The sequence below is a fragment of the Mesoplodon mirus genome (genome assembly GCF_964341445.2).
Source record: "Mesoplodon mirus genome assembly, chromosome: 2".
NCBI classification, from domain to species: Eukaryota; Metazoa; Chordata; class Mammalia; order Artiodactyla; family Ziphiidae; genus Mesoplodon; species Mesoplodon mirus.
The window spans coordinates 133,252,240-133,276,208 of NC_138977.1; positions in this window are offsets into that span (position 1 = coordinate 133,252,240).

Genomic DNA, 23,969 nt, shown 5'->3' on the forward strand with positions numbered 1-23,969 from the left:
CAATATTTTTAAACACTCAATATGTAGTCTTTTAACACAGTATTTCTATCAACTTAAAAAGTTCAACAAAATTCCAAATGCTTTCATAAGAGATAATGTATGTACTTTGACAATTTGACTAAATATATCTACTTAGTAGAGTTTTTGTAAGAATCTATTCTATAACTATATAACTCTGCTGGTCCTTATTCCAGTCCAAATGGCACATCTTCAACAAAAGACATTATTTTTTGACATTTACAACACCTGTGTAAGCTTAGGCAAGCTTTGCACTTATATTTTCTCATCTAAATCACAGAAATTTTATATACTCTGTAAGGTTTTTAATGAAGTTAAATATTTAAATCATTATGCACAGAACTGATATTCAATACATATTTTTTTATTAATTCACTGATTCTATCTGTCTGTTTCTCAATTATTTTAAGCCTCTGAGTACAGCTTTTTCCTTTCACAAACGCTTAAGAAACTTAAAGAAAAAAAAACATGTTTTAGATTTAAAGTTAGGCAAGGAAGCCTGAAACCTATAGATAGATAATAACTTTCAGAACATGAAAATTTGGGAGGATACAAGAGTATTTTCTTACATCCAGCTTCTAAACTGCAATAGAGAAGCCCTGCTGTATTATTTACATGTAAGGGAACAGAGCCACTTAAGCAGTTTAAGACATTCTGTAAGATAGTTTTATTTTGTGGATCTCAATGATTTATAGTTGGAAGGCAACAGGACACTAAGACAGAAATCACTGTGTACTAGAACCTCATCTAGAATAAGGCATCTCAGGGTATCTCAGCTGCAGTACTTTGTCACTCTGCCCCCTAGTGGCTGCTATGATAATTACACGATTGTTGTGGCCAGGACAACTATTTAGATTAGAGGGTATATTTACATGCTAGTTTTCTTGGGGCTGAGACTGCATACATGCATTTGAACTAAAACAACTGCTAAAATCAGTGACGAACATGAGGGGAGAGAGTAAGAATTGGTTTAAATTAATTGTCTTAAACACTTCATAAAAGAAATGAGAGGCTTAAGAACAAGAAGGTATTTGTTAGTTATAACTTAATTACTCAAGTTCTGTCATTTTATGCAGTATTTTTAAAAGTGTCTGTCTAAACTATCTAACCTCAAGTGAGACTGGATCAAAAATAATATATGACTAATATGCATATTAGGTAAAAAATTGATGTGATCCTTTAGTTTACTAATTAAAAATTTGAAAAATTTCAGTTATTTTGTTTTCATCAAGTATTATTCTGCTCTACATAGAAAAATATATTTGCAGGAAAATTTATACATGTGATAACAGGAAATGTTTCATAGTAAATTTTAAAGTTATGTGTTATATTAACCCTAAGAATATTGGAAGTATTAATCATACACAAAAATGGGTAGATCATGTCTGTTCTACATTTAAAATGATTCTAGGATACATGCATTTAACCTACAGTGAACGTGCAAAATGTGTCAAATAAAGCATGAAGTTTAAACAAATTTGTAATTACTAGAATGATTCTACATTCAAATACATTTTAAAGTGTGGATTTCTTGAAGTACAAATATGAATTCATGAAATATTCATTTACTATAAAAGTAATTTTGTTTGCTAATTTTAACTAATACATTTTCTTTGTCAAAAAAGAAAATTCAGAAAAATATTAAAGTGGTTATTCTCAATACTTAGAGAATCATTAATATTTAGTACATAGTTCTCCACATATATATACTACTTGCACACACACACACAAATACACACATATATATGCAATTATATATGATTTTAAAAGGTGACATATATAAAACTTTTGCAGACACTGGTTTTTCACTTAATATATAATGAGCATTTTCTGTATTTCTAAATATTATTTTAAATGGTGGTTTATAATGGTGGCGTATGATCTTATCATATATGGGTATTATACTTTAACCAATCTTTTTCTGCTAGACATTTGAGTTTGTTTCATCCCTTCACAAAATTATGCCATAAAATTTTTTATTAAAAATCTATACATGGTGCCAGAAACATCCTCCATTAAAAAGGATAAATTGGACTTCAGCAAAATTAAAATCTTTTGTTCTCGGAAAGACACTGCTAATAAATAAAAGGGACAAGCTAAATATTGGGAGAAAATATTTGCAAATCACATACTTGAGTATCTAGGATATACAAAACACCCTTAAAAGCAACAATAAGAACACAAGTAACTCAGCAAAACAAAGCGTAAAAGATATGAACAGACACATTACCAAGAGGAGATCAGGATGTCAAATGAGACCATGAAAATATATTCAACATCATTAGCCATCAGGCAAACAATAATTAAAAACGCTATGTGCTCCCACTACACACCTATTAGACTATTGGCATAAAAAACACTCTAACAATACCAAATGCTCACGACGTGAGGAACTGGATCTCTTACATACTGCTGGTTGGAATTCAAAGTGGTATAGCAATTTTGGAAAATTGTTTGGCAGTTTCTTCAAAATTAAACCTGCACTTACTTTAAAATCCAGGAATCTCAGTCGAGTATCTGCTCTCCAGATATGAAAATTTATGTCCACACAAAAGCACAAAAAAAAGTTTAGAGCAGCTTTGTTCATAATTGCCCCCAACTGGAAATAGTGCAAATGGCTTTCAATAAGTGAATAGATTAACAAACTGTGGTACATCTAAACAATGTCACAATGCTCAGCAGTAAAAAAAGAACAAGCTTTTGATACACACAATAACTTGGATAAATTCCGTAGGCATTAAGCTGAGTGAAAGAAACATGTCTCAAAAGATTACTTACTCAATGCTTCAGTTATATGACATACTGGAAAAGACAGAATTATGGTGATGGAAAACACAGTAGTTGCCAGAGGTTCGGGGTGGAGGGAAGAAGTGAATATAAAGGATACAACATAGGCAGTTTTTGGGATGATGGAATTATTCTGTATCCTGATTATACTGGTGGTTACAGATGTTATGCATGTGTTAACATTTATAGAACTTTACTCCATAAGAAAAGAAGTCGATTCTGTCCTTTGAATGTTAAAACATTTATTTCAAGTCACAACATATTTACAACTGCTTTAAAACAGTATTACATCATGGTTAAAATATATGTGATTTTTTTATTATTACCTATTGCCTTTGGATAATTGAAGTGGAGCCAGTGAAGCAGATATATAATATCTTTTATATTATAATTTTTAAAATAAAAACATATATTGAGAAATTTGCAGTTAATTTACAATACATGAGATGATCCACTTCCTACACTTTTACCAACACTAAATCTTAGTCTTTTATTTTTGCCAGATTTTAGGAAAAGTTAAACTATATTTATTATTGTTTACATTTATTTGCTTACTACTGGGTTTGATCTTTGATTTTACATTCTAGTCCATTTGTATTACTCACACTATTTTCTTTCCTTCTGTGACATTTTATTAAGGAAATTTTCACCCTACAAGAATTTGATATAACCGATCCACTTGGCATTGCTTTTGCCTCCAGTGATCAGGAAATTTTAATTTGTTTTGAACCATTCACTAAGTGAAGATGCACAATTAGGTTGCTACTTTAAAGACATAACATCCTGCATGTTATTAGTCATTTATGTCTCTCTCATCTGCTTAGCCTTGAATAACAACAGTGCTGTGAGCTGTCAGTGACTACTGCACAAGCTGTGAAATTACACCGTGAAGCAAATTTGATTGTACTGAAAAGGCTTTCCACAGGACAAAAGCATAGATCTCTTTTCACACAATTTTGGACTCGTGCTAATGACTCATACTGTTTCAGGGCAGCCACTGAGAAATGGTGCAAGAGACCTAATGAATAGAAGAGCTATAGCACCTGACCAAGCTCTACTCCAGAACGTTTTAGCACCTGGATCATACTGTGGCATGTAAAATCAGACATCTGACTAAATTGGTTCACTCTCACAGTCTGGGATTTAACACAAATGCTTTTATTCCATAACATGAACAAGTTATTAGAAATTTTCATTCAGTTCATTAAAATAGGTTAGATTGCTCTATTTAGCAAAGAACTGAAAATTTCCTCGAATGACATTTTGCAAATTCTTAATTACCTCCAAACATTACCTGTAATTTTCAATTTATTTTAATAGAACTCTTATTGAATATATGATTGTGTACATGTGGGTGCCCTGAGGGTAAAGGCTAAGACATTAGAGTTGAAGATAGACATCTTTCTGAAGTCCTTTAGTTTTGATTCTTGGTGTGATCATAGGTCTGATGTGAATGCCTATAGCTTAATATATAAGATGTAGATAATATAATGATATAATATCATGCAGCCTATTGCATACAGACATGCTAAAATTATTGGGGGTTTTTTTGCAGGGTCTTTGAGAAAAGCAAAGGTACTAATTCAGTGTGGTGCCAATTTAAAATAAAGAAGTGTTTCCAAAGGAGAACTATTATGAAAATGGTTTAATTTATTAGTTTCAACAAAAGTTCAATATATTTTCCATTTACTGTTTACAACATTTGACATTTTTTTTCTCCAAGGCAATAGGTATAGTTGTCATGTAAATAATAAAACAGTAGAAATAAAAGCTATATATACATGTGGAATCTAAAATATGACACAAATGAACTTATCTACCAAACAGAAACAGAATCACAGACATAGAGAACAGACTTATGGTTGCCAAGGGGGTATGTAGTGGGGTGGGGGAGGGATGGATTGGGAGTGTGGTATTAGCAGATGCAAACTATTATATATAGAATGGATAAACAACAAGGTCCTACTGTATAGCACAGGGAACTATATTCAATATCTTGTGATAAACCATATGGAAAAGAATATAAAAAAGAATGTATATATGTGTATAACTGAATCACTTTCCTCTACAGCAGAAGTTAACACAACATTGTAAATCAACTAGATTTCAATTTTTAAAAAAGCTACATATACATTAAAATTAGTCTCACAACTGGTATTTCCTTTAAGAAAAACAGAAATTTATAAAGACAATTAAAAAGACTAATTTACAAGTATGCCCATTATTATTTAATTATGACATCCTTAAAATAATTTCTGAAATATCAATAATTTATTTCCCAAATGGCATGGATAAACTAATAACCGAAAGTTTCCTAAGCAGTTTCTTTAAGTTTGGTAAGTTATTCCCCAGAATAAAACATATTGTAGAAAAAGATGATGTTTGCCTGCCTTTGCCATGGTTCCTCATTCCCACCCTCTTCTCATTCATCTTCAAGACATCCACTTTCACTTCAAGTATTCCATTGGGATGAACCCCAACTCCATGGCTCTTGTGACGGTTTTTCCAGCACCATCCAAACATGTATTCAGTCTATAGTGCCATGCTTATGCCCCAATGGAGATTCTTGGCCTTATAATTTATCTACTAATTGTGCTAACAGTGGATTCAAGTCAAATTCATGCAACATGTAATATTTTAAAGTTACTTTCCTAAAGGCAGTAATCTTACCTTTGTTGCTGTGGAAGTTGATATCGCTCCTATGCCAGATCTGTGTAAGGCAGATACCATGTCACAGGTGGGACAATTTTCAAATTGAGTATTACTTCATAGTATATCTAGCCCTGCAACAACACCCAAGCTATTGCCTATGCTTAATAAAATTATCAACCATAACTTGAAATAGTGCTATTAGTGAATTCTGAGAATTCAAAAGTTCGGTAAAGAAAATTATTAAACCCAACATTTTAGTTAATATACAAAACATGGAAAATAAAAAAGTTAATAAATTATATAAGTGCTTAAATGGATAAGCTCATTAAAAACCCATTACTTCTATTGCAATATCAGTAAAAGCTTAATAAGTTGTGATTATGGGCCAATTTTCCAGCTGAGGCTTCCTGTTCTTGCAAAATGTAAACAGGAAGAAAAAACAGTTTGACATCAAAATTGTGGTACAGCCAGATTTTATTCCACTTTAAAAAGTAAGCTAGGTCTGAGCACGCTTTATTTTCCATTAATTTTTAATCTTTTACCTTCTAATACAGATATAAGAGTTTTTGTATACGGGTATATGTATGAAGTCATATAAATGCGGCCACATATGCAAAATAGATGCTTAGCTATTTTGATTATGATCTTCATGTGGGGGAATGACTATAATATGGACCTTTTCTTCCACTGATTTTTCAACCGTTGCTGCTTTATCAAGTGTCAGGAATGTTTATTAAACTGCTTGCTGAGCAAAACATACTCCGACAAGCATTGCTTAGAACAACAACCAAAAAAAACCCCGCAAACAGCAACAAAATAAAGGTCTCATTTCCTAAAACTGCATGGCACATTCAGCCGTTTTCTTTCTCAGACAATTAAAATTGAACCAAATTTATGGAGCCTGTCTCATTTAGTCGTTAAAACAATTCTGTCTCCCTAGCTTTTGATTATTTTCTAATCTCAGTGTAGAAACTCAAGAGGACCATTTATATTACCCAACTATAATACCATCACCTACCATCCTGTATTTAAAAAGATGGCACTTTGGTGATAACAGAATAACAAGTGTTCCACGATTTTTTGGTGCTACCTTGACTTGCCACTTAAAGTTTAGTCAAATCCATAGGTTATATTGGCTATATTTTAAGTGTGCCAAAATATGACATTTATGGCAAACTTCACCATTTTAAATATCTTCATTTTCCCTAATACATGAAACCCAGCCTGTCACTTTCCAAAGAACATACAAATTTTGGATATTTAATTTTTGTAACCCTGAATAAATTGTCACAATATTTTGAAGTTGCTCCTATTATCACTATTATCAAAACAGGAGAAAATGGGGAGGGTGTCATAACTTGGTGCATCTCTGTTCTCTACTGTTTAAAGATCCTTGTGAACACATTTTCATTATTCTTGAAATCTAGCATAAATTTAGACTGCCATTTGACAAAGAGCACATAAGATTTCATGAGTATCAGCTATATGAAAGATGTCACAGACCAAGCAAAAGATTAATACTAAACACCTTAAAGTCATTAACAACCATTAACAGAAAAGAATGCTCCTAGGCAAATCCCGATATTCTCAACAACTGAAATAGTCTACAGTTAATCAAAGTTTAGTTTAGAAGAGTAGAGAACACTAGTGTGTATCATCTCTCTACAGTCAGTTCTTGGTGTGTATCCTTTATAAAGTTTTACATTCTTGTGTGTGGTTTTGCAAGTTACTTGTTAAGGTTAATCCTGAATAATTTTTTATAGTTATTATTGCTCTTGTCAATGTGTTCTTTTATTCCCCATCATATTGTCTGTTGGGTTACTATTGATATATAGGAGAGCTAAAACATTCTTGTATATTCATCTCTAATGTTTTATTAATAAATTCTGTTTTTAGACTGAAAAGTTTCTTAGTTGTGTATTACATTGGTCTTTCCAAAGAAAGACTTGGATTTTATTGATCAAATCAATGGGTTATTTAGTCATCTTTTTCATTAATTTTTCTTTTCTATCTTCATTAATTCTATTCTTCTGTGGTTTTAATGTATTTTTTTCTTTAAATGTACTTGTGTTGGTGTTTATTTCCTGTTTTTCTTATTTTTAATTAATGAGCTTAAGAGTACCAGTTTTTCTCTGATAAATGTGTTAATAAATTATATATTTCCTGGGTGTCTTTGTACAGACTTTATGCTGAATACTCTTATTGCTCATTTAAGGTGAAGGTGATTATCTTATGTAATGTGAGGGTAACTGATCAAGGTAACATTTAGTAAGAGCAGATATGGAATTCAAACCCACGACCACACAAACATGGAGCAGCAGTATTAGACCCTGTGGCCTCGCACACTCTGAGTAACTGTTTAGCTGTAGCCGCCAGTATTGATTTCCTTTTAATTTAAGAATTTATTTTGGACAAGCATTTCAAATGATTTCCTGATTATGGATCTGTTTTTGTCAGTTCTTTTGATAAGTTCAAAATATTACTGCATTGGGATAAAGAATGCAGCTGGAATGATTTCTACCTTTTGGAATATAAAAATATTTTCTATTGCCTAATTCTGTACATCTTCTGTGAGTATTTAAACATTACATATTCCATATATGTACAAAGTTATATTTGTTTTTATTATATATATAATATATATAATCCCAAAGTTTCTTAGGAATGTTTGGGACTAAATATGGAAATGTTTTTGTGATGGAGAGAAGGAGGAAGAATAGAGTGAAATCATATAAAATATTTCCTAGCAATTCATTTCTTGACATTATATTTAATCAGTAACGTTGTAAAATATATATATACCAAAAGTATTTTCTAAAATGGTAAATTCATATATATTTTTTCAAATTTCTACTTATCTGTGACAATATAAAAATAATGCTTTGATATATGACCTCCTTTTAATATTTGCTAAAAACTTCTTATAAGAAGTATCAGATGTGTAGGTCAGAGAAGTGATAATTAGCAAGGTTTCTACCCTACTGAATCTTACACATCTCTTGCATAAAATGAGGCATCAGCTTTCTAAATTTATCCAAATGAACATCAGCCTAGGTTATAAGATGCAAAAATAAAATGCCATGAGGAAGTTGGTGAAATTTCAAATTTCAGTGCTGAAATATGTATATATAAAGATTATATGCTATATCAATTTTATTTTTTAAATATCTTTCATTTAATGGCTAGTTTGGAAAGAAGAGCATCTGGTTTTAATAAACTTCCATATGTTGATTTCTCTTTTCCCAAATAACACTGTTCATATAACACACTAAAACCATTATTGCTTGAAAAAAGTGCTGCAGAATATACAAACAATAATATATCTTTGAAATAATAAAAGACAATTTTTAAAAGGCTAATATATATTCAATATCATGAATATATAAAGGGCCAAATGTTGAGTCAGTTTCATCCCATGGAAGGCAACCTCCTATCTGTAAAATTTCAACCTTACAAATCCCTGAACTGTTTGGAGTCTTATGTAGCAAAGATAAATTTGGGCAAAAAGATCATACATTTCTGGAATTCTGCACTAGAGATAAAAAGCTCTGAAAAGAAAAAGGGAACTTAAATTTTACATACATAGTGTTACACCCCCTTTCTGCTTACAACATGTGTGAACGTAATTTCCATCTATCCAACTATCAATTCATTCATTCAACAGATATTTTTAAGCCCCTATTAAAGAATATAGATGAATCAGATATACTTGAAAGAAAATGATCATTACAGGGATTTTGAAAAATGTAAATAAAACTGGTAGTAGAAATAACTTGTTCTGAATTGAAAATTTAATACATACTGGTATTTAGCAAAGCATTTTACATGCATAATTTAAAGCAAATGTGTCTATATTCTTTATGGATATAGAGGAAGAAAAACAAACAGACAAAAATTCTTGGCTGAGATCACCAAGTATGTAACTTACAGAAGAAGAGTTCAAATCTCTTCTAACTCTAGACCCTGTGCTTTAACCATCATGTTAGATTCCAGTGCCAAAGTAAGATAGCCCTCAACTATAGGGTATCATGATTGTGGCAGACGTTTTGCTTACCTTCCCTTTGGACTGACAGAAAGGATGACCTAGACTATGAAGCATGAGCCACATTCTCAACCATGCTCCCCGCACCGCCCCCCCACCCCAGCATTCATGACCTTTATTAAGTCAGGTAAATTCTAATCACCTCACTTTCCTCAAAATGGAGATATGTAGATATGTCTCCCTTTGTTTCCTTCTTAGTATGAGAGCAAGAATTTATTAAGTAGATAATTTTCAAATCTGAAATATCTGTTGCCAGTTGCAATAATGAATTGCTTTCTGAATGTATCCACTACATGGTCATTTTATTATTTAACTACAAAGCAATAGTCAGCCCTCCTCTTGCTTTCAAGATGTTAATAAACATCTTCTCCCATGGTGCATCTCCAGTACACACTGTGCTCAAGAAAGTGTTCATATATTGCTTTATTTTACTACATAATTGGTTTATTATATTGTATAGACTCTCTCCGCACTCAAGTCATTATTGATCAGCACTAGAGTATCTGTTCTGCTTTTCCATGGTACCACACCTGACATTTAAATAGCATGTTGTTAACATATAATAAAATAGTAGGCTTTAAATCCATAGTTGTCATGTTCCCTTTTTTTTCTTTCCTTAACTGCATTTCAGTTCAGTATCTTATTTTCTTCCTCTACCTCAGACATCACAGTGAAGTTAACATCACCCTGTACATAAAAATTTATTTCTGAAGAAGGGCAGAAGTAAAAAAAGGAGAGAAAGTGTTAAATAATTTGACATTTTCTTACCACCTGAAAAAGGGCAAACACATTTCAATATCTTATTGAAGGCAAATGCCTGGCCTTTAACTCCTGGTTTCTTAGTGACAATAGTTGTGTTTTCTTACATGTACATAACACGTAAATTATTACACTGTTCTGCAAACAGAAATCTTGTGAGCAATCTGGGACAAATACGATCCCTCTTTTTATAGAGAAGGAAGTTAATTTTCAAGGATTCTGGAATTATCCCAAATTCACACTATGTGACACTGGACCATGTCTTCCAAGGGCAAAGTGACCACATGTTTACTCTCACTCAACCCTCCCACATCTCCACATTTCTTGATTTCTTTTTTTTTTTTTAGGGTTTTTGCTTTTATATCTGAATCTTACATAAGCTTCCCTCAAATTTAATTAAGGTAAAATAACAGAAATTATGTTTTTCAAATCAGACAATCCTACATTCAAATCTAAACTTGAACCTAACTTAATGAGGCAAGTTCTAAATTCTTTTGAAGTTGGTTCAGTTGTTGTATTACCTGAATGAAATAGTACACAGAGAGAACTTACAATACATTCTCATACATTGTTAAAAATCATGTTTGAGTGTGATATCCAGTTTTGTTTTCCATTAGTTAAATGTGTGACAACTTATTTAGATGTGGGTAATATAAAACACTTCTCATGACATCTTAAATCAAGAGACTTAAAATAATATTTCCAGTAATTCTCATCAAACGCAGGAATCCAATTTACTACATTTAGTACTTTCATTAAAGAAATTTGACCATACTTAAAGTTCTCGATTCCATTTGATAACTATTAAAGGTTTCTATGAAGGCCCACATCAGCTTGTCATTAGTCACACATGTTTGGTCCTGCTATCCAGATTGTATTCTTTGGGATCACTGCTCAGTGGAAGAAAGGGACTCTAAACTTCCACTTTTTAGAACTATGTTACTTTGCTTCAAAATATTTATCCTGTGAATAAACCTTGGCTTCTTTATAGAAACATCTGGTATTTGTCTCTGTCCATGGAAATAATAGGAAAAAAAAGGGACACAGCCTAGTTATCTACTTATCTAAAGCATAGAACACCGTAAGTAAAACTTCCAACCTATTCAAATGAACTTGATGAATCTTCTCTTTAAAGTACCTAGAACTCTTCTAGTTTTACAGTTCAACAGAGAGCTATCACAGTAGGAGCATAAAAATATCAACATATTACAAAACATATCCACATGTCCACTTCAAAAAATTGATACTTTATTCCAAAGACAAGAGAATTAAGTATGATGGTTATTTTGATCTACATTGTAAATTAATGTATTTCAATAAATACAAAAGTTCTCAAGATAATTTCTTGACAGTCTAATCTTACAACAGTAAATAAAAACCAAACCAAATTATTCTCAATTGATCTTCTCCTATCTTTCAAAGTAAGCAGTATATTAATCTCATTAAAAATTCAGCATTCCTAACCAAGATGAAAGGAAATCAAGAGACAGAAAGGGTGATGTATCCATTGTGTGTGATGATTTTCCGTGTGTAAATCTGGAAAAATTACAATTTATTCCTGTTCATTTGAGAAGAGAGATGTGCTAGGGTGTCAAGACCAGTGGGATAAACTTAAACATCAAGTGAATCACCAAGCTAAGGTCAAATATTTCAATCACCTTAAAAGTAGTAACTGCTAGTTATTAAACCAATACATCCTCCACAGTATCTCAAAACACAATAACATGGCTATAATAGCTTGAGGTTCAATATTTTCTATTATAACATGAATGGAACCAACCACATTTTTTACTACAGATGTTACAGAGACTCAGAAGTGAAAGGGCATAAATGATTACCTTGAATATACTATAGAGAAACTTCTGCAGAACCCCATTTTCAGTGATCCGGCTGAACAAACAAAACTACTTGCAATTTTATCAAAGACTGTCATGATTTCAAAAGGAAACCCCAGTGTATGTCAAAATTATCTTTCCTGAAGCACTTGATAATTTTGGAAACATGGAAAATAGATACACCAATAGTCAGAGACAATCAAATATCTTCCTGATTTTTGAAAGCATGATGTTTATAAACTACTAGTAAACATATCAATCTCTGAAAAATTCTCCAATTGATTATACATTTTGAGGAAGGAGTTTGGGAGAGCTCTTTCCCTCTCCCACAAGCTAAAATATGGTAATAGGATCAACTTTTGGATTGGGCATGAGCATCTTTGCAGACATGCTTCCCAGCAAAAAAAAAAAAAAAAAAAAAAAAAACTATAATTGGTAAATATTATTTTTAAAAGCAACTACTTAAAGTCTCCAGAAAATGTTTTAAGGGTATTTAGCAAATGAATAAACATTTATTTAAGAATACTGACTAAATCTCCATAAGAAAAGAGAGAGTTTGTGGCACTTGAGCTGAGACCTGCTCCCTTCACCCCACCCTGCTTCGCCCATTCAAGAAGAGAAGGCTCTCTCCTCTGCCCCAAGACAAGGACTACAGGTGTCTCCCTGGGAGGGACAGGCAGCCAGCATTTCTTATTGCTCCCACCTCTGTGTTACTGAGGCTAAGTTTCAAGCGAGTGCAGCCAAAATGTTGAGGTCTTCCTTCTCCCACACAGAACCCACATTTAGGGCTAAGTATTTATCACAGATGTGGTAAGTTAAGAAGACTGGGGTTCTTATTGCCCTCACACCAGTTTACTCATAAGGCAGAGATTCAACACAAGGAAAGGCAAGCTGTGATGACCAGAGACTACACCCCACCGAACACAGAACTCTGATCATAAAGGAGAAGTGTCACTATAAGAGAATCGGACCATTGACAAATAACACATTCAAAAACTTGCTGAGTATCTGAATAGACTTTCTGCTAAGAAAATATACAAATGGCCAACAAGTACATGAAAAGATGTCAACATCATCAGCCATCATAGACAGGCAAATCAAAACTACTTCATGCCCACAAGGATGGCTAATATTGAAAGACAAGTAATGGTGACAATATAGATACATTGGAACCCTCATCCACTGCTGGTGGAAATGTAAAATAATCCAGCCACTTTGGGAAACAGTTTGACAATTCCACACACAAAAAATAAACATAGTCACCATACACTTTCCAATCTTGTATGTAAGCACAAGAGAAATGAGAACTTATGTCCAAACATAAACTTGTTCATAAATGATCCTAGCACCATTATTCATAATAGCCTAAAGTGTGAAACAACCCAGTATCCATCAATTGATGAATAGATAAACAAAATATGATATATGTACTCAATGGAATATTATTCAGCAATAAAAAGGAATGAAGTACTTACACATGCTACAACATGGATAAACCTTGAAAATACTGAAGAGCATGTTAAGTGAGAGAAGCCAGTCACAAATGACATTATATTAGTCCATTTCTATAAGGTGACTATAAGAGGCAAATTAATAGAGATGGAAGGTGAATTACTGGTTGCTTGGGCTAGGGGACTGGGCATGAATGAGTTAGAGATACTAATTTGAATGGGATTTCTTTTTGAGGTGATAAAAATGTTATAAGATTCATTGTGGTGATGGCTGTACAACTGTAACTAACCATCAATTTGTATACTTTGGTGAATTGTATAAGATATGAACTAAATCTCAATAAATTTGGTATATAAGAGTTTGTGAGACTCTTCCTCCCAACAAATTCATCTTTAGGAACTAACACAGAAAACTAATCCAATTTACTTGTCAAAAGTATAAAAAATAAGGTTACTAATTTGACCAGTAAAACAATATATTTTACTGCAAAGTGAAATTTGGCAATATTGTCTGTAATATTTTAGATAAAGAAGTGGAGGGAATGACTAAAGCATAATGACATGAATTTATTAGTGATTGAAAAATCTAACCCTATAGTTAGATAATCACTGTATGAAAATTAATCTGGAGTGATTGCCCTAATAATAAGTTACAAGTATCTTTCACTGACTATGCTCTATTTTTAATCAATGACTAGGCTGAATATATATAAGAATGTATGTCGATCTTGTTAATGATGAAAATTTTAGATAGCTAAGTAATATACTGAATCCCACAAACACTACTAAAATTACTATAATATGATAAATAGAAAGCAAAATATACTTAGTGTGAATAAAATGTCCTGCTCCGAGCCTCAAAAAAATGGGAATATAGGTAACAGTTGGAGAAATCTGCCTTATTAGCAATTTATATGTCAACAAGAGCTCAGCCATCACACACAATGTGGTATTATGGCTAAAAATACTCATAGAACTGTGTTTTTTAGAAAAAGTGAACTAAATCACGTTTCATTCTCCACCATTACTACAATATTTAAATATCTGGTATAAGGTCCTTGATTCCTGATTTAGGTAAAACATTAACAGTGTGGAAGAGGTGATCTCTCTCAGTGAAGATCAGAAAATTTGTCCCATGTAGAATATTTGGATGAATTGAAGATAAGGTGGTTTAAGGAGCATACTTACGAAAAAAAAAAAAAAAAAAAAAAAAAAAAAAACCATGATAAATGCCATCACGTATATGAAGGGCCAGCCTAAGAAAAAGCTGTGTATTTCTGATGTGTAATTTTGATGTTGGAAAACTACATCTGGTGTTAAAAGTTATGAGGTGATATTTTGTCTGGTGACAAAGATATACTTAGTAACCAATAAATCAAAAGTGATCCTTAGCCTAAAAGAGGATGCCCTCTAACTAAAGGTATTAAAACAAAGTCTGAACATTGTAGGGAGAAATCCTTTTCTTCATAGCACCCATAATTATGTCCTTTCAACCATTTTCATAGAGTGATAAGTTATAGCCCTTCACATATGTCTTAGCTCATACTACACTCTCCAGTGCACACTTGGTTATGACACTTTGGCCCTTCCTCCAAAACGTCCATCAAATAATCAAGCACTTCGCTGCATCTGAATTGGCCTTTTCTTTTGCCTGGAGCACTTTCTCCCATCTATCCATAAGTCTCATTCCCTTACCTTCTTGAAATAATTCTTCAAATGTTACCAGCTAATGAGGTCCCCTTTTTCTGCTCTATTTAAAAATTGCAACCTCACAACTATTTGCCCTGTGCTCATAATTTTGTTTATGCTCCTCCACTTTATATATTCCATACCATTTGCTAGTTTCTAATACAATATGCACTCTACTTATTCATTGCATGTGTGGAGCTTACATCCATTAAGATGTGAGTTCCATAATGACAGGTATTTGTATTCACTGATTTATCCCCAGCACCAAGATCAATGTTTGGCAAAAATAGGCACCTAATAAACACTAATTGAAAGGACGTAAATGTACACAAACTAATAAATACACACACACACAAATAGTTTATACATCCAGATTTTCTCTGTATTTAAATTTATAATGTTCTGTGAATATTAATGGTGAATATAGTCATCTCTTAGTATCTGTTGGAGAATAATTCCAGGACCACCCTTGGATACCAAAATCTGGATACCATCCTTGGATACCATCCTTGGATACCAAAACCATCCTTGGATACCATCCTTGGATACCAAATTATATAAAATGATGTAGTATTTGCATATAACCTACTCACACCCTCCTGTACACTTTTTTTTTTTTCTTTTTTTGGGCTGCGTTGGGTCCTCGCTGCTGCACGCAGGCTTTCTCTAGTTGTGGTGAGCGAGGGCTACTCTTCGTTGTGGTGCACGGGCTTCTCATTGAGGTGGCTTCTCTTGTTGCGGAGCACGGGCTCTAGGCGCTCGGGCTTCAGTAGTTGTGGCACGCGGGCTCAGTAGTTGTGGCTCGTGGGCTCTAGAGCGCAGACTCAGTAGTTGTGGTGCACGGGCTTAGCTGTTCCACTGCATGTGGGATCTTCCTGGACCAGGGCTCGAACCTGTGTCCCCTGCATTGGCAGGCAGAATATTAACTATTGTGCCACCAGGCACCAGGGAAACTCCCCTCCTGTACACTTTAAATCATCTCTAGTTTACTTATAATACCAAAACAATATAAAGGCTATGTAAATAGTTGTAATTACAATGTAAATAATTACCAACATGCAGCAAATTCAAGTTTTGCTTTTCAGAACTTTCTAGAATATTTTTTGACTGTTTTTGATCCAAGGTCGGTTGAATCCACCAATGAGGAGTCCACAGATATAGAGAACCAGCTGTATTTTATATTTCAGTTTTTCTTTAATCTTAACTAGAAAATTTTAAATTACTTATTTGCCTCACATTCTATTTCAATAAAAACACTTGCTGCTCTAGATCTAGGGAAGTCCCCAGGAAATCAGCTGAGTCACGCTGTCAAGTAAGTTTCTTTCAAATTATTAGCCTCTGCTTTGTAAAACCTTATTTTTACTGTTCTGTCAATGTCATGTTCATTTTTGTGACAGGTATAACTTCATTAGTTTATTATAAGCAGCTAACAATCCTTAATATACTAATGCCAGTTCATTGATATTGGCTATAAATCACCATTTTGTCAAAGACTGTAGTTTAGCTAAACATTTTTACAGCTGAAAAACAACATATACCTTTGTGCTTGAGCAGTAAGTAATACACTAGCTTCCCTGGCATTAATTATCAGTGGGAACAGATATATCACATTAGACACCAGTGGTCATATATAAAGAATGCCTTAACTTGACACCTTCTACACTCACATCTATTGGCGTATCAGTACTCCAAACTCTATGTTGCTTATTTTCTAACATGTCCCTTTAGGAAATCATGGGACAATGTAAGTCATGAGTCAATGGATATGGTCAAAGAGTATCCTTTGTATAGTCGTGATTGCTGTCTACCTATACGTACTGTGCCTCTGTTCTGGATCCACTGTTCTGGCTTTTTTATTACTTCTTCTCTGCTACTGTGTGTGTGTGTGTGTGTGTGTGTGTGTGTGTCCCCACTCGACAAACAACTTTCACTGGTCTACTGACTTCTATGTGTCCACAGGCTGCTGCATGCACTACTGACAACCTTTCCTGGGCTTCTTAAATATGTTGCTTTTTTTCTTCACTACCCTGGTCAGCAGGAAGATAATTCTCACCTATTACCTCTTTTAGAAGGATTCTCCCCAGCAGGACTTTAGGACCCTAGTGGCTCAGTTTCTGACAATAAAATTCAGCTCCCCTTTACCCAGGGCACACAGGCACTTAGGAAGGTGTTGATTAATGGAGGATGAAGGGACAGAAAGGGACATGTGGTGGGTAAGTGCCATCAGGGACCCTTAGATACTGCCTCATCTATACTTATCAACACAGTCTGAAATTTAGGACACTCAACACAGTCTGACCTCCTCTGCTAAATGTCTCCACTTGGGGCAAATTTCTCCTAACAAACTGTTATTTCACTCTCTTACCCTGCCTCTCCCATGTCTGTTTATTGGAATCTCAATTGTTGGCCAGGATCAATTTCTCTTCTTCAAGATCAGTGGGATCCTCTACCCAGGGATATTGAGGGGAATATCTTTTGGTGGTCCTGAAGACTCTACAGCAGTTAGGAAGCTCATAAAATATTTTGTAACAGAAAGCTTTTCTCACCCAAACATACAGTGAATTTCAATACACAATTTGACACAATGTCTAAATGCACAAGGGAGCCTAACATAACTTAAATCAATCAAAGAAGTATTTATTGATCACATACTATGAGCCAGGCATTTTTCCAGGCAGTAAATATTACAGCAAACAAGATGCAGAAGGTTCCTGCCCTCTTCCAGTTTATATTTCATTGTTTTCTTAGCTAGCCAACCTAAAATTATTGTTCACAAAATGATCAGTGGTATGACTGGTCAGAATAACAATTGCTGACACCTATTTAAAAGATAGAAGGTGTAGCTGTGAAAGAACCATCAGGGAAACATTTAAAGTGTCTGAGAGGGATGTGACAAGGTAAAGGGAAGATCATGTGACTCTATATAACTCATTAATGGCTTAACTGGAACGTTATGGAAATGGACCCATTCACCAGAAAACCTGAAAGAAATGCTAGATTTATTCATCACAGATACAGTGTTTATTCCTACAAAAGGAAAGACAAAATTGGAGAAACTACAACTCTCATTCTTAACGTTATTATATAGAATTAAGGCAAAGCAATATTAATAGGGTTTAGTATATTCAAAAGGAATGTACTGACATAAAAAAACAAACTCATGGTTACCAAAGGGGAGAAGGAGGGGAGAGGGATAAATTAGGAGTGTGAGATTAAGAAGTATAAACTATTATATATAATATAGATAAGCAACAAGGATTTACAGTGTAGCAGAGGGAAGTATATTCAATAACCTGTAATAACCTATGAACCACAATTTTCTTTTGTTATTCAGTCTCCCTTCTGTGAGTGAAGACAAGGCCCTGTCACAGATGCACAGAAATATATGAGGAAACTTTTTTGCTTCTGAATTTCTCCTATAAATATCCTCTGTCTCAGTCTCTCTCTCTCTCTCTCTCTCTCTCCTCTCTCTCTCTCTGTCACACACATACACACATGCATGCATATATATATATATATATATATATATATATATATATATGCACATATCCACACATGTGCACATACATATGCATACATGTGTACACCTGGGTAAAAATAATACACGGAAAATTAAAATGTTAGAAAACTTAAAGATCATTTTCATATTTTAACATTCCATTGATTTTATAGTGCACTTTTCAGGTCTTTACTGTGACTATCCTATTCTTTGCTCACCTACAAGATTTTTAAGTACAAAAATGTATCTTTACCAACAGTTTTCTTGAAGGAAGGTGATACTTGAACCTGGGTTAAAATCCTGATTCTACAAATTTGTTTTTGCATTAACTTACCTCTTTGGAGCTTTTTAGTGCCTCAATTTATAAAGTAAATATAATGACATCAGTAACTACCTCACATAGTTTTGTGAGATTAATTAGTCTGTGCAAAGTTATTAGAACAGGGCTGGACACATGACATTTGTTTCTTTCATCTATTCTTTATACTTCTCTTAGATATGACTTGTTGAAGCTCTGTTATTTAACTTCAGTACATACAAGTTCACTATTATCATTTCTATATCTTTGATTTTTAATTTTTTCCACTTACATTCTTTGAGTATTTCAATATGGTGTTTTTCTGCCTCATGACTAACATAATTTCCCTGTATTATTTTTAACATTTCTAACTATATCATGGATATCAGTTTAATGTAAGTATAGTCCTTCTCCCCCTGCCCCCCTCCAAGGTTCCCTTTCAACTCAGTGTACTGTTATTTGTATAATTTGGTTTCTGTGTATATTAAACTTCTTTTCTTCTGTTTCTTCCTTTCTAAGTACTTCATATTGCTTTATCTTGTCTGAAGATGCTGAGAGAAAATGTTTCTTCCCCATGATGACTATCTCCTTTGGACCAGGAGAAAAATTTTCTGACCCAGTGTTTGCTAACAGACAACAGGAATGGATTTTTCCTTGGTTGCTCTATTTCCATATAAGAGCTGAGAAAATAAAGGTACAAAACCAAAGAAAGCAAATGTCTTCTCATGTTTAGAGCTGGAGGACGAGTTGATTCATACTTTCTAGTCTACTTCCTGTGCCTGCAAGTTATAGAGGAATTTCACCTATCTTGGAGAGTATAGGACCTGCTCCTACACCTCATTACTAGTTTTCATTATGTAAAATAAAGGATAAACAAAAATTTACAACATCTAACATGTCAGTTGCCAAAACACTTTTTTTTTCCACCATCTTTTCACTGTCATTAGAGCTTAATTATGAAGACTTCACCCAATGCACCTTCCATCAAATTGTCGTCAGGGCTTCTTCGAATGGTCCAATAATTTTCTGTCTACTTCAAAAGGCAATACATTTGCTGTAAAGAGATAATAGCTAGGAATTTTGATGGGCAGAAACGCTGATCTCTGAGACACTGAGTGAAGTTACAAGAATTTTTCAGCTTTCCTAAGGTTGGCAGGGTTTTTGTTCTGTTTCATATAGCACAATAAGTTTAAACCACTGAACAGAGTTCTCAATACAATAGGTTTTGTATTATATGGCCAATTCTCTCTTATTTTAGAAACAGACTTATCATTAGTTTTATTGTTAGACCTTGTAGGGTTATATTCTTTTTATTTTTATTCATAGATAATTCAATGGGAAACTGAAAAAGTTCTGTCATATATTGTTTTATCTGCCTGTCAGAAATACTTCAGAGTTCTCTAGCTACGGGATCAGTTGATGGACTCGCACAACTGTCTTCCCTCAGTAATTATCTTATTTTGAAATATTTCTGGCAATGTAGGTGTTTTCCCCCACCTCAAATGAATTACTTAATCATGCCAATCATACATGAAAGTGGTAAAGATGTTTCATAAAAAATATCATTTATTTTGTTTAACTTTTAACTTCCTGGGAAAACAAAATGTTTCTTTTTTTAATATTTGCTCACTTTTTCATTTTGCAAACTTCCAAAATAAGTTTTGAAATGTAGATTTTTCTTGCTTCCTTTGAGCTGTAATCATTTCTCAGAGAACTGAAAAATCTTGTGGTCTAGAAAGATTCCAATTTTGGAATGTGATAAAGGGATGAAAAGTCAAAATAATGAAATACATGACTTGCAGTGAGGAAAGAACTCTATTTACTTTTACCACATTTTTAAAGATCACAACTACTATGTTAAAGTAGGAAAAACTCCTCAAAGACAAAAGAGAAGAGCCTGATTCAATTGCTGTTCAAGAGTCATATATTTTTTATAAGTTCTGTATAAATCCGAAGATGCTATTTTAGACACTAATAAAAGTGTTTTCTTTAAAAGAAACAAGTGCATTAGGGCTTTAGAATGTTTTTTCCTGGGAAGGTAACTCTGAATCCTTAAATAACTTACCTTTCAGTAAAAGGTAGCCATGGGACACACAAATGAACACATCATCTATAGCATGTAAAAGCCAAACTTGGTGTTTTATTCATTGACAATCATGAAACTGTCATGAAACTGCCTTAAAAGCTTTTTGAGAAACATGGTCCCTTGTTTACTTACTAAAGAACATGGAATATAAAGAACTGTACTTTAGAAGGGAACCACAAATACATTTCCCCCCAAATTTCCATAATCCTGTGGCTTTTCCCTTGAGGATTATAATGCTCCCAAAATATTTTAGAAATTTCATATAAAAGTTTTCAGTTGAACTAAAAACTGTAAAGCTAAACTACAATATAGCAGCCACTGTAACTCGAATAAAATTATTTTCTTTTTCCCCTCAGAATGAGATAATATCATGGTTGTAAAATTACATTTTATATAATATAGACATTATTCAGGGACACAGTTCTACACAGTGGTTTTAGGAAAATCCTCTTTTATACCATTTGGATCCCAGTTTCCTCCTGATACATTCTATAAAGGGTTAGTAGGTCCTGGTTCTATCATCCTTATTCTATCATAATTCTTAATTGTGAAAAATTCATAGTAATCAGAAACAAAATAAAACCTTAAATATAGGAATTATATGTCAATGCTTATAGTTTTCCTAAATCATCATAAATACACAAAATAAATATCACAAAATTCTGTCAGTGAAAAACAAACGTTAAGATGAGAAAAAGGGAAGATGGATCTATTATTATCTATTCCTCTACTATTGTCTCTTTCCCAGAATAAAATGAGTCTGATGAGAAAAGATTTACTAGAACTCTCTCTTCCCCCCCCACATACACACACACACATACAAACAGACACAATATGTAGCACAAGTTTTTTTTAAAGTCTAGATATTATTAGTCCTACAATCACGTAAATGGTCTTATTAATTAGGCTAATAAAACGCAATAGGTATTCATTGTCCCGAAAGAAGGTTATAAGACAAATTTGTGGTTGTGGTTATGGTTGTTAACAGTAGTTTTAATATTAAATTATCATTTTCAGTGATTTAACCAATTTCTCCACATTCCTTTCAGATAAAGAACAAACCACTGGGTAAAAGCAAAAAATATATATATTTGCATGAGTAAGACAGATCCCTGAAAAAGTCATTCACTAGGAGGTGAGAAGTTTTTAGATTTGAGGCAGCAGGAGCTCAGAGAAATATCTCAGGATACACAGGAGGGTCGCGCTCTGTGAAAGGACATTGTTGGATGTCCCTCATGTCCCAGCTATGCGGTGTTTTTCTTTGGTTTTTGGGTTTTGTTTGTTTGTTTGTTTGTTTTGTTTTGTTTTGCGGCACGTAGGCCTCTCACTGTTGTGGCCTCTCCCATTGCGGAGCACAGGCTCCGGACGCGCAGGCTCAGCGGCCATGGCTCACGGGCCCATCCGCTCCGCGGCATGTGGGATCTTCCCGGACCGGGGCATGAACCCGTGTCCCCTGCATCGGCAGGCAGACTCTCAACCACTGCGCCACCAGGGAAGCCCTATGCGGTGTTTCGAGGAATGGTTGTGAACATGGTGAACGTGTACATTAACACATGCATGTTAAGAATGCTTTAGACGCCAAGAGAAAACCCCCAGAGCCCACAGTGATAATGCCTGAACCTGGGAAAGCAAAGGCATCAATGCAAGGTGAAAAACACGTGGGGACAGCGCAGAACTGAGCTTCAACGACAATCATAGAAGACCAAAGAGTCCAGAATATCCAGTAGGGTGTGATGTATGAACCATCTGCATCACCAGAATCAGAACCCTGGAGGAAGGGCCTGAGAAGTTTTAACAACTCTGAATAAATCTTCTGCATACTGGGGTTTCAAACCATTGAATTAGGTTTCCCTGCTCCCTTTATACTTGAGCAAGAAGGGTTTAGGCAAAAAGAAAGAAAGGAGCCTTAAGAGAAAGCACACTGTACTCCCTGCAGTTAAGATTAATGGGTAGACACACATCTGTTGCTTGGAAAATAAAAGTTGACACTCTATATGCTCAACTGTATGGAGGAAATCTATACAGTTCATATTCAGTTATTATCAAGAACGTCTTCACTGCTGCACAGAGCTGCCATTTAAAGCACTATTTAAACTTCTTTGCAGTGAGAGGTGTTATAACTAAATGTTTATATTGGGTTGGCCAAAAAGTTTGCTCAGGTTTTTTCATAAGATGTTACAGAAACGAACTTTTTGGCCAGACCAATATATAGCTATATCTATCTATCTATATATATGTTTTATACAGATTTAGATCCTATCTCTCAAGATGCAACCTAATGTCAACTCCTCCATGAAGCTGCCAACTAGTTTTTCGCTTTCTGAACTCCAATATCATATTACCTGGACCTTTCATGTGATTTCATCAGCTGTTCGAGAATTGATCCATCAAAATACATTCTGAAAATAAGCAGGACCCAACTGAAAAAAAGCAATATAAGGAAGGTGGACAAAGGTTTAGACAGACATGGAACTCCTTTTCTGGTCATTGTTGACAGGTTATATTAGCCTAACAGGAGTGAAATAACCAAAGGTTAGGCAGACATAACTCCCTGAGTGAGAGGTATCAGCTTCTAATCAAGGACCTAGAGGAGACAAATTGGAAAGGATGGTGTACAACCAGAATTCATGCCAGTTCTGCCCCAGTCTGGGAAAGGATGGGCCAAAACTAGAAGAATGTTAAAATAAATTTATCTCAAGCGTGTTGAATGGTGAAGACAGATAAGTAATAATAACTTGTCTCTCTTTACCATTCATTACTGGATATAGGACCAAAATTTCCATAAGCCAGAGATGCAAGGGAGAAGCTCCCAATAAATAAGCCATGGTGAGTCAGTTTATCAAGATTATAACT